Raw genomic sequence first — 15,991 nt, forward strand, 5'->3', positions numbered from 1 at the left:
TATGACCCAAAAGAGCAAAAAGTGTTTTGCAGTCGAAATGCCTATTTCTTGGAAGAAGACTACATCTTCGACAATCACCATCAAGAAATAGTTCTTAATGAGGAGAGACTAGGAGTAGTGGGAGATGCCCCACAGGCTCTAGATAATATCCTACCTAGAATGTCTACTCGAGTATCTAGACCTCCAGTTCGTTATGGCTATGATCAAGAAAGTTACTTAATGGAACCCACGATCAATGAGAAAGATCCCATGACTTATACGGAAGCTATGTTGGACATAAATTTCTTGAAGTGGGTAGATATCATGAAATCCAAGATAGACTTAATGGAAACCAATAAGGTCTAGACTCTCGTAGACCCACCCCTTGGAGTGAAAGCAATTGGTTGCAAATGGATCTACAAGGGGAAGAAGGGCCTTGACGGGAAGATTGAGACCTATAAAGCTCGTCTTGTAGCAAAAGAGTACACTTAGAAAGAGGGAATCGACTATGATGAAACCTTTTCACCAGTGGCCAAGTGAAAGTCCATAAGGATCCTACTAGTTGTAGCAGCACACTGTAACTACGAGATTTGGCAAATGGAAATCAAAACCATGTTCCTAAATGAAGATCGTACTAAAGAAATCTACATGCAGCAACCGCAAGGGTTCATTGCTACAAGTCCGGGTGTGCAAACTTAATCGATCCATATATGGACTCAAGCAAGCTTCTTGGAGCTGAAACATCCAATTTGACTCTACCGTCAAAGAGTTTGACTTTGACCAAAATCCGGATGAGCCCTGTGTTTACAAGAAGACAGTGGGAGATAAGGTTAAATTCTTGGTTCTGTATGTAGATGACATTCTATTCATTGGGAATGATGTAGGAATGTTAACTACAATGAAGATAGGGCTCTCGCAGCAACTCTCCATTAAAGATCTTGGAAAAGCCTCCTACATCTTGGGACTTCGACTCTATAGAGATAGATCGAAGAGGATACATTGACAAGTCTACTTACATTGACAAGTCTACTCTATAAGATTCTCCCAGACTACTTACATTGATAAGTCTACTCTATAAGATTATCCCAATCTACTTATATTTACATGATCGTCAAAAGATACAGCATGGAGAACTCTAAGAAGAGATTTGTCCCTTTTAGGCATGGAGTCACTCTCTCCCTAAGGAAATTGAGGGCATGAGAGAGGTTCCCTATGCCTCAGCCGTAGAAGCATCATGTATTTCATGCTATGCACTCGGTCAGACATTGCTCAGGCAATGAGTGTGGTAAGTAGATACCAATCAGACCTAGGACAAGAGCACTAGACAGCTGTGAAGGACATACTTAAATACCTTTGAAGGACAAAAGAGTTATGTTTGGTATTCGATGATAGTTCACTATAGATCCTAGGGTATACCGATGCCGACTTGCAACCAGACTTAAATGATAGAAAGTCTACATCTGGTTACATCTTTATGATAGTGTCCTATGCAATTAGCTGGAAAAGCAACAAACAATGGTCCATAGTAGATTCCACGACCGAGGCTGAGTACATTGCCACAAGTGAAGTTGCCAAGGAAGTCGTTTTGATGAAAAAGTTCATTCAAGAATTAGGAGTTCTTCCATTCAGCAAATCACTCATTCCACTATTGTGTGACAACACTAGAGCCATTGTTTAGACTAAAGAGCCTTGAGCCCACTCGAAGTCGAAGCACATCGAGAGAAAGTACTATGTAATTTGGGAGATTTTTGGTAGAGGGGACATCCAAATTCAGAAGGTAGCATCAGCAGAGAGTGTGGTAGACCCATTGACGAAGCTACTGGCACACAAAGTGTTTGAGAAACACATGGATAGTATGGGACTCTGGCTTGTATTCGGTTGGACCTAAGTGCATGTGGGAGCTGTTAGAAAGTGTATGCACTTAGCTCAAATCAGATTGATGTACATTTAACATTTATTGTAAATGAATAATAGTACATAATTGATTCATGCTATATCTGATGTGTTTCTATGTAATACCCTTAAACTGGACACTTATGAGACTCATGTTAGTTTAGAATCTTCACAGCCATTGGATAGACCTGGGGAGGTTTATCCTACCAAGGTTGACACTAATGTGCTGCCAAGGTAGTTAGGGTGGCTTGCCTTAGCTACCAGGGTGAGACCTAAAGAACATGTAGTGTGGGTTTGCTTAAAACCCTAAACCGGACCATTTTCTAATTATGCCCCGGACCTTGGATACAGATGGAAAAAATTGAAAAGTTACACCTAACCTGGACTCGATTATGATACTGCACTAGGAATTGGATTGGGTTGTCTTTGAAATGCCAACCAGTGAGATCGTTAGCGGGGGTCAAAACCTGGGTATGTTGGGGCATTTAAGAATTCACTTGAGTGGGTGATCATAGTGACAGAATCGGCCCTTTTGTCGAACAAAGTGAATGATCGGGGACTACACTCTTTCTAATGGAAGCCTAAACTGCTGACAGTTGATTTCAAATGCATTTGAGATTTGTTTTGCAAAATATATTTATATAGAGATAATATATAATATGTTTTATGAGAAAGGTTTACAAGTTTACAAAGGTTTTAATTCCCAGGATCTATCCTGAGCAAAGAGTACGATACTGTACCTTGTAGCTGAGGGAGAGGTGCTCTCTTATCGGGTAGTGTTTGATCATTATGGGCTAAAAAGTTAAGTGTAAGACCATTTAGGGCTTATAGACCTGATCGGATAATCTCACTTAAGTTCATAGTCCTTGGTCCTTCATAAGGTGGCTATACCCAAGGACCATTTAGTGTAAATGATGGGCCTACTAAGAGCCCATACTAATGGGCTCAGGGGTTTATTATGTTTAACAATGAATTTGGCTAGGCCTTGTAACAGAGGCTAAGCTCAACCCATATGGCTTTTGTGGAGATCAATGTTAGGGTTCCACGCCATACAAAGAGATCCAAGTTAGCTAGCAAATTAAAGGGAAGTTAGCTTGGTAACTAAATGGGCCTAAAGTCTATTTCGAAATAGGTTAATTTGATTAATTAAATATGGGCAAATTTGGGTATACAACTAGACCTAGATCAGTAAGAGGATAAGATAAATCTTATACACTTAAGAGTTCAGATTCAAATAAAGATTTGGATCAAAGAACCCTTTCCTGATAGGATTAGGAAGCTGATCTGGAAAGGTTATAAATAGAGGGTAAATTCCTTCTGTTAAACACTTTTGCTGAATCCAGTTATTTCCTCTGTTCTTGCCGCCCTACCCTGTTCGATCTCCAGAGTCTTGGATTGATCAACATTTGATCTTGATCTAGATTTTTTCTAGAAAATATAGATCCGAAGTTGTGTTGACATTCCCTGCACGATCCTTGCTGAAGGACTGCTTTGTTGATCCTGCTTCACCTTAAGTTGCGCCAGCTTCAGTGGAGGTAGGATTTGGTGATCTCCTTGGGCGTGAACACCTATGTTGGGAGCTACATCTATGGATTCTGTATCAGGTATAGCCCTCCCTTACTTTTTGGTTACAAATCTGGTTTGGTTCGTTTCAAGAACAAACATTAAAAAATGCAATTTTTCTAAACCAGGGAATACGATTCTCGGAAGGGAGAAAGCAATTTTTTGAAATTTCACCTAGCCACCCTGCATGATTCGGTCATCCATATGATGGATCTCCCTTCCCTTCACTCCCACCAACATTCCCCTACAATAAGACTGAGGTGATTATGATTATGAACAACCTAATGGATGATCGTGTAATCCACTTACCACCCCCACCGGCCAGAATCAACTCTAAGAAAGACATACTCAGACCTTGCTGGTGCAACATTCACTAGTCACCGAATCACGACCTCATGGACTGTATCACCCTACAATGACATTTCATACAAAAAGTCTAGTTAGATGACTATGTCAAGAGGAAGCCTACCTAGGTAAAGACTATTCCCCTCCCAGCACACTTGTAGGGGGGCAGCATCAATGTGGTTTGGGCATCCGCTAGCGAATATGGAGATATATTAATCTGACGCTTTGAATTGAGCACAGAGCTCCAATAGTTCTTTAGCAAACAAAGACCAAGTAGCACAATTCAAAAACTCGCTATCAAGCACTCACAAAAGCATTTAGGAGGCCTTTAGAACAACATCACATGGACAAGGACCAAGTACCACCCCTTATACATAATAGCTAAAATAGGGGCTATGAGGTGCGACAGTCCCTAGTAGATCAGAGAAGCTCTATGGACATAATCTCCATACATACCTTGTGATTGATGAACATTCCCCGCGATGTTGTCAAATGCTTACCCATGGAAGTCATTGATTTCAACAGCAATGTGTTTGTCATAGAGGGTTCCCTCATGCAACCAGTAGTCATCGGCCCTTTCTCAATAGAACAAGAATTCCAAGTAGTGTTTGGGAAGACTACCTATCATGCTTTACTCAGTTTCCCATTGATACATGGCCTAATGATGGTCCATCCACATATCACCAGTGCATCAATGCCAAATACAAAGATCAAACTATTAGAACACTGACTACTTGCATCTCATTCGAAAAGTTAGAAGCCCACCTCCAAGATGCGATCTACTACACTAAGTTTGCCTAGGATGAGGAAACCCAAGTAGCTAAAGAAAAGGCATTGCAATTATAGGAGAACCCAATGAACTCTCCAAAATGGTAGAGTGGAGGAAGAGATCCAAATGCATAAAGGTTATCGATGAGAACAATAAAAAAGCTACTACATGATTGTCAAAGAATACAAGGACGTCGGTTGCCCCATCACAAAGAAAGCCTTTCCAAAGGTATGATTCATAACTAATTTGCATACACATTAAGTTCAATAATCATTGTAATCTCTTTTTTTTATTATCAATGAATACATCATATTCTTGTGCCTAGGACTATTTTGTGAAATGAATGTCACTGGAAGCACCAAATAATAACATCACATTGCTCCCATTGCAAACATATCATAACACATCATAGAAAAACTCAACAAAGCAACAGGTACACAACACAACAATCACTGCCATTGAAAATAAACAGTTATAAACAAAAAAATTGAAATCCCACTAACGATAATATCAGCCAAAATAAACAATAGAGTAGTACGATGAAACCCATGTGCCTTCTAGGCACACGGAAGATTCAAACAACTCAATGGAGAAACCATTAAAGGAAGTTGATATGGCCACTAGAGAAGGAGAGAATAGGCCACTATACATATCAGCTAAATTGATCCAAGAAGAAAAGATGAACTTGATAGGTCTCCTAAAAGGTACCAAAAATCACATCCTAATCAAAAATGGAAATCCTACTATAAGCTTTATTGAGCCCCTTCCTCCCTTTGTAATTGAAGAATTTCAAGACGTCTTTGCCTGGTCGTATGATTAAATGCCATGGCTAGACTTGGCACTAGTCATGCATTCACTCTGCATCAACCCCAAGTCTAGACCAATGAAACAATCATAGAGGGTATTCAAACTGGAAGTCATTCTAAAGAACAAAGATGAGGTTCAACAACTCCTGCAAGTAGGCTTTATAAAGCCCATTACGCATCCGTAGTGGCTAGCCAATGATATCTTGATCAAAAAGAAGAATGGCCAGCTCAGGTTAGTACCCACACCCAAAACCTCATCACCTTAGTATTCCTAAAGTTGGCATGTAACACCCTCTCCTCCCCCCAAACACCGTAGGTGGTGTGTAAACTTCAGAGACCTTAACAAGCCCTACCCAAAAGATGAACCCCACTACCCAACATGGAGATCCTCATTGATGCCACAACCTGGAACCAATTGTTTTCATTCCTAGATGCATACTAGATTTGCATGGTTCCTATAGATGCACCACACACAATGTTTAGAATGCTGATAGGGAACTTCTAGTACAAAATGATGCCCTTCATTCTGAAGAATGCAGGAGCCACCTATCAGAGGGCCATGACGAGTGTCTTCAACGATATGATGCCTAAAGAGATAGAATTCTACGTGGATGATATCATCATAAAAGCTAAAAGAAAAGAGGATCACATTGAATTACTGAGGAAAGTACTTGCGCAATGTCGGGCCTTCAACTTGAAACTCAACCCCCTTAAGTATGCACTTGGTGTGCAATCAAGAAATTTTTTAGGCTACCGGGTTGATCACACTTGCATCCACCTAGACGAAGGCAAGGTGAAGGCAGTCCTAAATCTCCCTTCCCTAAGTACTGAATCAGAGCTAAAGACGTTCCTAGGGAAAGTATCTTACCATAGGAGGTTCATTCCTAGCCTTGAACATGTTGTGTTCCCCCTCCTCAAGCCCACCAAGAAATCCATAGAGTAAAAATGGTCACCACAGCATCAAAATGCTTTCGGCCAGATAAAACAGGCCCTAGCTAAGTCACCAACTATATCCCCACCGAAGAATGGCCAAGAATTCTGATTATACATTGCATCCAAATGGAACAACAGAGAAGAACTACTCCCACATGGAACAACAATCCCTAGCACTGGTCTTCGCCACCCAAAAGTTCAAGCATTATATATTAGGCCAAAAGGTGGTCTTGATATTAAGAAGCAACCCACTCAAAAATTTCATGGATAAACCACAACTCTCTGGATGGCTAGTCAAATATATGATGCAAATAAGTGAATAGAGTATTGAGTACACCCAACCCAAAGCAAATAATTGTCAATTCGTCACTGACCTACTAGCAGCCTTTCCATCCAGCAATGATTTCTCCATCAATGATGAAATACCAGGTGACCTCCCCCTCATCGCAACAGTAGAAGATGTTGAATGGACCTTAACCTTCGATGATAGCAGTACCAATTCTTCTGTAGGCATGGGAGTAACCTTAACCTCACCCACCAATCAAACTTTAGCATATTCCTTTAAGCTACAATTCCCTGTGCTCACAACATCATAGAATATGAGGCCTTGGTTCTAGGCCTAATAGTCACAAGGGACTCTACAATGAAGAAAGTGAAGTTGATTGGAGATTCAAAACTAGTAATAAGACAAACGGGGTGTGACATCACGGTGAAGGAGATGACAATTTTACCATATAGAACCTTGATCCAAAATCTATCTAAGAACCTAGAGGTGAGCTACGAACACCAAAATAGAGCAAAGAATAGGTATGCTAACGCCTTAGCCACATTAGGCTCTAAAATTCAGTCGAGTGAAATCCCAGTTAGCATAACCATTCAGACACAAGGTGAAGCATCAAAAGAAGGACTGACACACTAGATTGAGTCTAGAAACACTATCGAGAAAGGTGATTGGAGATAGTACATCATTAGAAAACTCAGAAACCCTACGTTCGCAGCACAAGATAGCAAAGTGTTATTACACTATCAATTAGTGAATGGGGTACTATATCACAAAATGGCAGATGGAGTCAGAGCTAGGTGCTTAGGACCTACAAATGCAGTGATAGTGTTAAAGGAGACATGTGAAACCTATTGTGGAGACATCATATCTTCACTATACCATAGACTGAAGAGACTAGGGTACTACTAGCCAAAGAAGAAAAAGGGCATAGCCAAGGTACAAAATGATTGTGATAAGTGCATACTAGAGACCGATAAGGAGGAATATATTGTTGTAGGCGATGTAGAATGGAGAAATGAATAAATAGCCTATCTTAAAGATGGTGTTTTATGCCCTAACCCCCCATCGTGAGAAAATATCTTGTCCAGAATCAAGAGGTTCTACTTACAAGATGATTTGTTATATAGAAAGTCTTACACATGAAAATCCTTGTGATGTCTAGTCGGGGTGAAATACAAGAAGCTCTAAAAGTAGCCCATAGCTACAAACCAGCCACCATCAAGGGAAAATCGCCTTACATAACCACCTATTGCACTTGCACTTCTATTGGCCCACAATGTTGGAGGACACTCAAGGGCATGTAAGGCGATGCCACACATGCCAAATACACGGATAGAGAACACACCGGCCAACAAACAAGCTCCACCCCATCAGAGTACCATGGCTCTTCCACACCTATGGTGTCAATCTAATAGGAAAAATCCACCCACCTTCCAAGGGACATTACTTCACAATAGTCACCACGGAGTACTTAACCAAGTGAGCAAAAGCCATACCACTAAGGTGAATCTGCACCGAGAATGTGGCCAACTTTCTGAGGCAGCATGTTGTCCATAGGTTTGATGTCCCAATGAGAATTCTCACTGATAATGGGCTATAAATCAAAAACCAAGAGGTCTGTGACTTATTAGGACAATATGGGGCATGATTGAGAACCTCGAAAGCATATTACCCACATGGGAATGGACAGGCATAAATTACCAATAAGACTCTATTATAGATGCTAAGCAAGATAGTGACTATTAATCAAAAGGACTGGGCTGATAAGTTATCTGAAAAACTATGGGTGTATCGTATATCACTTAGGAAAAGCACACAAGCAACACCCTATTCCTTAGTCTACGTACAAAAGGTAGTCCTACCAACAGAAATACAAATAGTTTCGACTAGAGTAGCTCAGACAATGGGGAAATAGTTTCAGACAAAAGAAATGAATAAACAACTCTGTGATAAGCTAGAATTCATAGAGGAAGATAGAGAAACATCTCTCCAAAGATAGAATAAGTACAAAAAACTCATGGCATCCAATTTCAACAAGCTGGTGAAACCCAGAAAATTTAAAGAAAGGGATAAAGTGTTGAAGACATCCCTACATGTGCGACAAGGCAAGTCTACTAGAAAGTTCACACCCAACTGGGTTGGACAATATATCATCAAGGAGGCACACCCAATAGGATACTTTGTGTTATGGGACCCACACACAGACAAACAAGATAAAACAATAAATGGCCACTGGCTTAAGTTGTACAATGAATAATGATGTGATTTCACTTCCTTCTTGGCTTATGTACACTGAATCAACATGAAATTGTTAATGAAATCCTTTTTTCCAAATACATGTGCATCAAATCACTAGTCATATAACACTTTATTATTCATCTATTGCAAATTTGTAATACTTGACTCATCATATCAATCATAAAAAATTGATCGTTCCTACAAACTATTTGACGTGTTTGAACTTGTGAATATCTTACATACCCAAGCAACACCAGGAGCGATCTCCCATACCTTGGCAACCCCAGGTAGGTTTTGGCAATTCCAGGAGTGATATCGCATACCTTGGCAACCCCAGGAAGGCCCTAGAAACCCCAAGAGCAATCTCACATACCCTAGCAACCCTAGGAAGGTCCTAGAAACCCTAGGAGCAATCTTACATTCCCTAAAAACCCCTAAAAGGCCCCGGCAATCCTAGGAGCAATTTTACATACCCTAGCAACAACAGGAACGCCCTAACATCCCTAGATTCCAACCTAGTAAGTTCCCAAGACTCCATATGAGCTTTAAACTGGGAAGAAACCAAGTGTTAGACACATTAAGATATGGGGTTATCCAGGACATATAAAAAGATAAAGTGCAAAAAAATTGTATCCAAAACTAATCCTTGCCTATTCATAGGTTACCCTGATGACTTTATTGGGTACCTCTTTTGTGACTTAAGTTAACAAAAGGTATTTGTTAGTCAAAATGCTCATTTCTTAGAAGACTACATTTCCATATGATGAAGAGAGATCAGAAGTAGTGGGAGATATCCCAAAGGTTCCAAATACCAATACCCAGCTTAAAAGGTTTACTCAGGTGTCCACACCTCCTGTTCATTTTAGTTGTGATCAAGAAAGCTACTTGATGGAAACTGTAGACAATGAAGAAGACCCCCTAATTTAAACAGAAGCTGTGTTAGACATAAACTCTTTGAAGTGGGTAAATTCATGAAAGACAAGATAAACTCAGTGAACACCAATAGAGTTTGGACTCTTATAGACCCATCCCGTGGGGTAAAAGCAATTGGTTGCAAGTAGATTTATAAGAGGAAGAAGAGCCCTCACAGAAAGGCTGAGACCCACAACATCAAAAAGAAGAAACTGATTATGACAACTTCTCGCCCATGGCCATAATAAGGTCTATTAGGATACTATTGGCTAGAGTTGCACACTATGATTATGAAATCTAGGAAATGAATGTCAACACTTCATTCCTGAATGGAGATCTTAGTAAAGATATTTATATGCAATAGCTAGAATTATTTGTTGCTAAAGGTTAGAAACACATGGTGTGTAAGCTCAATAAACAATATATGGATTAAAGCAAGCTTTGAGAAGTTAGAACATCTAGTTTAACTCAACTGTCAAACAGTTTGACTTTGAGTAAAATTCGGATGAACCCTGTGTTTTACATAAAGACATTGGGAAACAATGTTTATTCTTGGTAGCTTATGTAGATGACATTTTGCTCATTGGGAATGATGTAGGAATGTTGATAATAGTGAAAGAATGGATCTTATAGCAATTCTCTATTAAAGATCTTGGAAAAGCTTCTTATATCTTGAGACTTCAACTCTATAGAGATAGATTGAAGTAGTTGATTGGATTGTCACTGTCTACTTACATTGACAAGATAGTTAAGATATTCAACATGTAGAATTCCAAGAAGGGATTTGTTCCTTTCAGACATAGAGTCACTCTCTACAAAGGAATGTCAACTAAGACCCCTGAGGATATAGAGGACATGAAGAATGTTCCTTATGTCTTTTCATAAGAAGCATAATTTATTCTATGTTGTGCACCTGACCTGACATAACTCAAATTGTCAATGTTGTAAGAAGATATCAATCTAACCCATGACAAGAACACTGGATAGTTGTGAAGACATACTAAAATACCTAATAAGAATTAAAGACTGTTATCTTGTTTTCGATGGAAGTTCACTACAAATGATCCATTGTCCAAATGTCAATTTCCAGTCAGATTCAGATGATAGAAAGTCTGTAGATGCCGATTTCCATAAATCTTAGTTCACCAATATTGGAGGGGACAGCTTCTCTATTATTTTCTACTATGTTTTTGAACAAAAATATTAGAGAATAAATGGTTCACACATCTACATCAATCCCAATCTGTTAGAGATAAAAATTGGTTGAAGCAGTGTTGTAGGATCGACCTCAAGTTCAAACTGTGCCTTCTTTAGTTGGGAAGCCGATCTAGGTCTGAATTTTGGGTGTGAACTACAAGTCTAGGTGCTGCAAATTGTAGACTCCATGTCAGGTATGCTTAGTTTAATTTTGGGCTTCAAATCTGGCCTATTTGAGTGCAAGATTGATCTAGAAAATTCAGATTGTAAGCTGAGAATGTAAAGTGGTCTTTACTCCAATGTTTGAGGACTTGTCTAAACTAAAAAGGGGAAAGAAAGGGGAGAAAAACAAGTGGTTGGACCTATGAGGAGGCTACCTACATACCCTTTGGCAAGGGATCAGGCCAATGTAGTTCACCGAAGTTGGAATTCCGATGAGAAGAGGAACAAAGCGGCAAATGGCTGAGATAGAAAGATGGAAGAAGGCTAATATGGATGAAAGAAAGAGAGAGGATGGACTGATATCAAGGTGGTGGGGCAAGAAATGGTTCCAAGGCCCCTATTTATAGCTTTTGGGTTCACATTCCAAAAAGTTAATTAAATTTATGTTTTTCCTATTTTACCCTTATATTTTAGAATGTTCTTTACCCACACATTTAAAACATGTAATTAATTATCTTTCTAGAATTATCTTATTAATTATTATTTTCATCTTTACCCTTTTGTTTATTTCCTTTTTTTCTAGATTGTCCCCATGTTTGTTTCTTACTCAAGAATGCTTTCTTGATTTCTACAATTTTCATGTATTAATATTGCTATTGTGTTGAATTATTCAGCACTTATATTAATCAACAATATTGACCCGGGCTCAGTTGGTCAAACTTGTTTGGTCTTGTCATAATTGTTAATCCACAGTATTGCTTCGGTTGACCCCCTTACACAAATTTTCAAATATTGAGTAATTGGTTATCGGGTTTAGGCTCTTTTTTTTTTTTTTTTTGTTATTCAGCCATAAATCCTAACAGGTTCGGCCATGAAACAACTAAGTTTCAGCCCTTCTAGCATTAGGTTGGGTTTAGGTCAACCCTAAAACTTCAAGTTGGGTTTAGGTTAGTCTTGAGTTGGCCCACCTTCTCTACTTCCTAATGCCAAATGTACTTATGTCCTAAACCCTAAGGATCCATGTTCATACAATATTAATATTATTATTTGTAAAAGAACATAGTTATCATGTTTTAGAAAAGAAAATGCCTTTAGACAAAATATTTTATATACGATACACATGAAAACATGTATCGATAGATAAATAAACATGTATATAGTATATAAATAATACATAAATTCTTGTAGCAAAGAAAAATATAGATATACTCATTTTTTAGGGAAAATCCTCCATTAGTACCCTGTACATTGGGCCTAGTGGCACTTTGGCCCCTGAACCTTAAAGAGCAACAATTCAGTACCCGAACTTTCAAAACATGCCAATTTAGTACCTACCGCTAACCAGCCACTAAGTGGCATTTGAAAAGGCACAAATGCCTAGGTGACCCCAACTTTTTTAAATAGAAGAGATAAAGATTTGAAATTGTTCATTTTTTGTCAACATTTGGATGGTTGATAAAGAAAATTAGATGACACTCAAAGGGAATTTGTGTCTTTTCAAATGCCACCTAATGGCGGGTTAATAGTAGGTACTCAATTGGCACATTTTGAAAGTTTGGGTACTGAATTGTCATGTTTTAAAGTTTGGGGACCAAAGTGGTATTAGGCCCAAAGTACAGGTACTAATTGGGAATTTTCCCATTTTTTATGCATAATTGCATATACATACATGCATGAAGAGTAAAACCATAACAGATGTGCTTATATGCATAAATACATATTTATATAATATTTATACATACAAATATGAAGTTGGGTTTAGGTTGGGTTGGGTTGGTAAAAGCCTCAACCCTAACCCAACTACACAAAGTCAGGTTCATACTTTTCAGTCATAACCCTAACCTGAACTACAACCCAACCCTAGTTTTTTGGGTTGGGTTTGGACTAACCCTGCCCAAGGTGTAACTCTATTCCTCATGGTGTAAGGTTTGGCCGCAATGAAATTAAATTAAATTGTCTATTCTTTGCAGGTGATATATTGTTATTCGGTAAATGCAAAATGAGGGAGGTGGATTACATGATCAGTTTGGAAGGAATAAAAATACAAATATATAGAGTGCAAAACCATATATTTGTATTTGTTTTGCATGTATTTGAACTATACATATTTGTATTTCTATTCCTTCCAAACTAAGCCTAAAGAACAACTTGCATTATTCAATTTTTGATCGGGTCAGTATATAATAAACTTTCAAAAATCAATCAGCCTCTTAGGTAAAAATACTCATGGACAGCTTATATTGAGAGTGGAATCTTCCATGTGTGTTAGAGCTATGGACATAAGTGAATGATATTTGGGAAGCCCATTATTCTTTATTAGATCAAACAACTAGGATCTATTGGCAGCAAATAATTGAAAAACAAAAAGATCAAGTTTATGTGAAAAGAACAGCTATCCTAAAATGCACTTTGGAAGCAACTTCTAAATGTAGACTCTGCTCCCAAATGAGATCTATAAGAAAATTGAAGTTGGTTGTAGAGACTTTTGGTGGGGTACCTCTCCAAGGGTATAGAAAGTTCACTTTATGCTCTTGGTAATCCATCTTAAAACTAAAGAAATTAGGTTACCGTGTGTATTGTTTTTTAGAGTAAATTACAAATTACTATCCTGTACTTGGGTGGTGACAATTACCCCTTGAACTTTTAGTTTTGACAAAGACCCCCCCCCTCCCAAACTTTCAAATTCTGACAAAGATCACTCCCGCAACATTCCATTAACTAACATTGAAAAAGATTCTCATGAACTATATAAACTTTGCTAAATCTCCAAGCTACCCTTTATTCAATGTTTTTTAGCCTTTTTTTCAATTTCCATTTGTTACTTGTTTAGTTGATATTAATTGAATCTTGTATTCTTTACAATTTCAGATTTTCATAGAAGTTTCATCATCTTTTGTTGTAATTTCCATTTTATAGAAGTTTCTTAAGTGGATATTTTGGCAAATTAACTTCTTACATTGCTCAACTTAATGGAAAGGGAGTCTTTGTCGGAATCTAAAAGTTTAAGGGGATAATTGCCACTTCTCCTAAAGTAGGGGTAATAATCTGTAATTTACCCTTTTTATTTTATAGCCCGAGAGGATGTTTGTACACATGTAAATCTTTTGGCAAAACAAGTGGGATTAATTTACATGGTAGTCCTTCCAAGTTAATATGGGCTTCCATGGGCGTAAGGCCCAATGTCTATATAAATATGACTCATGGCCCAAGAATGCAAGTGTATTAAGTCCAATTAGGCCCATGTCCTAGTATAATAGGGAGGTCCCATTGGTAAGACCATTAACTCCTATGTAATGGTGCATGTATGTGATTTAATCCTAATCCAACACCCCACTTACATTGGATTGGTTAGCTAAGTGAGTTGAGGTGGCAATCCCAATCCTAAGCTATAGATAGCTTGTCTAGGAAGAAAAAGGCCCATTTTTTGGATAGACTCACATTGCAAGAAGCTCTCACACACCAAAACTTAAGGATTACAAGCAATCACAAGCTCCTACAAATTCCAACAATTTCAAGACCAAGAGAGAGAAGGGGAAATCTTCTTCATTCTTTGCAACACACTTGGATTCAAGCTCTTCAAAGAAGATCAAGTCACTACAAAAGGGCCCTTCTTAGAGAAGCATCCTTCATTGCATGAAGCCTGAAGTAAAAAAAATCTACATCAATTCTTCAGAAGCACAAAATTCAAGAACCCTTGTCTTCACCGAATTCGACCATTTATCAGAGGTTGCTCATGTCATCGAGTAGAAATCAAAGAAAGTTCAAATCCCTTGTATTTTCTTTACTACAAATTTATTTTTGTAATATGTCTCCATATTTTGTGTTAATCAAATATACGAAATTTGTATTGACAAATTTCTAGCACGCCCAATGAGACGCTCTCTTCCTCTCATCTTTTGAGTCGACAACTGCAACAATCATCCAATGGCTATCAAGAAGGTTACAACTTCCTTCAACTAGTCCTCTAGCACTTTCAATTCTTCCTACAATTGTTTTGTCACATGTGCCATAGAGAAATTCAACAAAATGCAACTAACGTCTTGTCACATGTGCCATGAAGAATTAATCTACAGGATGGTCGAATCCATTGACAACCTCAAGAGCTCTAACACTGAGAAAGATCTCTAGATTTCCTTATTGATGAACAAACTAGAGATACAAAACTGCCAAGTAGAGTCAAGTCAATGACCTTCTCACCCTCTAGGATTCACTCCTCCAATGACTCCCAACCTCCAAGAGTAGCGAAAGCAACAATAAGAAGAGCATGATCGTGTCACCATGCAAAACATGATGTAAGACACTACCCAAGTCTTTGTCACTTCTTAAATGGTGCAACAACACTAGTACATGATCACTAACACCATAAGGTCTCAATATGGAAGAGCTTCACAAACCTCTCTAGCGTATGCCAAATCATGCACCCATCATATTGATGAGATGTGCATGCCAATTGGCTACCAACTTCCTAAGTTCCAACAGTCTGATGGGAAAGGCAATCCGAAATAGCACATAACCCATTTCACCGACACCTACAACAATTAGGAACCTACGATGACCAAATGGGGAAGCAGTTTGTTCGCTCCCTCAAGTCTACAGTGTTTGATTGGTACACCAACCTCCAGCCAATCTCCATTGATAGTTGGGACCAGCTTGAGAGAGAATTCCTCACTTGCTTCTATTGTACACATTAAATAGTTGGGTTTCTAAAACTTTCCATTACAAGGAAAAGAAATGATGAGTCCATCACTGACTACATCAAGTAGTGGAGAAACCTTGCCCTTCAGTGTAAGGAACAAATTAGTCAATTTTCTGCCATAGACATGTGCATCCAAGGGATGCATTGGGGGCTACTCTACAACCTCAAGAAGGACTCTAATACCTCATCTTCCTCCAAATGAAAGGATGTCATTA

This window comes from Nelumbo lutea, chromosome 6 (assembly GCF_056320005.1).
Source record: "Nelumbo lutea isolate HS-2025 chromosome 6, American lotus-T2T, whole genome shotgun sequence".
NCBI lineage: Eukaryota > Viridiplantae > Streptophyta > Magnoliopsida > Proteales > Nelumbonaceae > Nelumbo > Nelumbo lutea.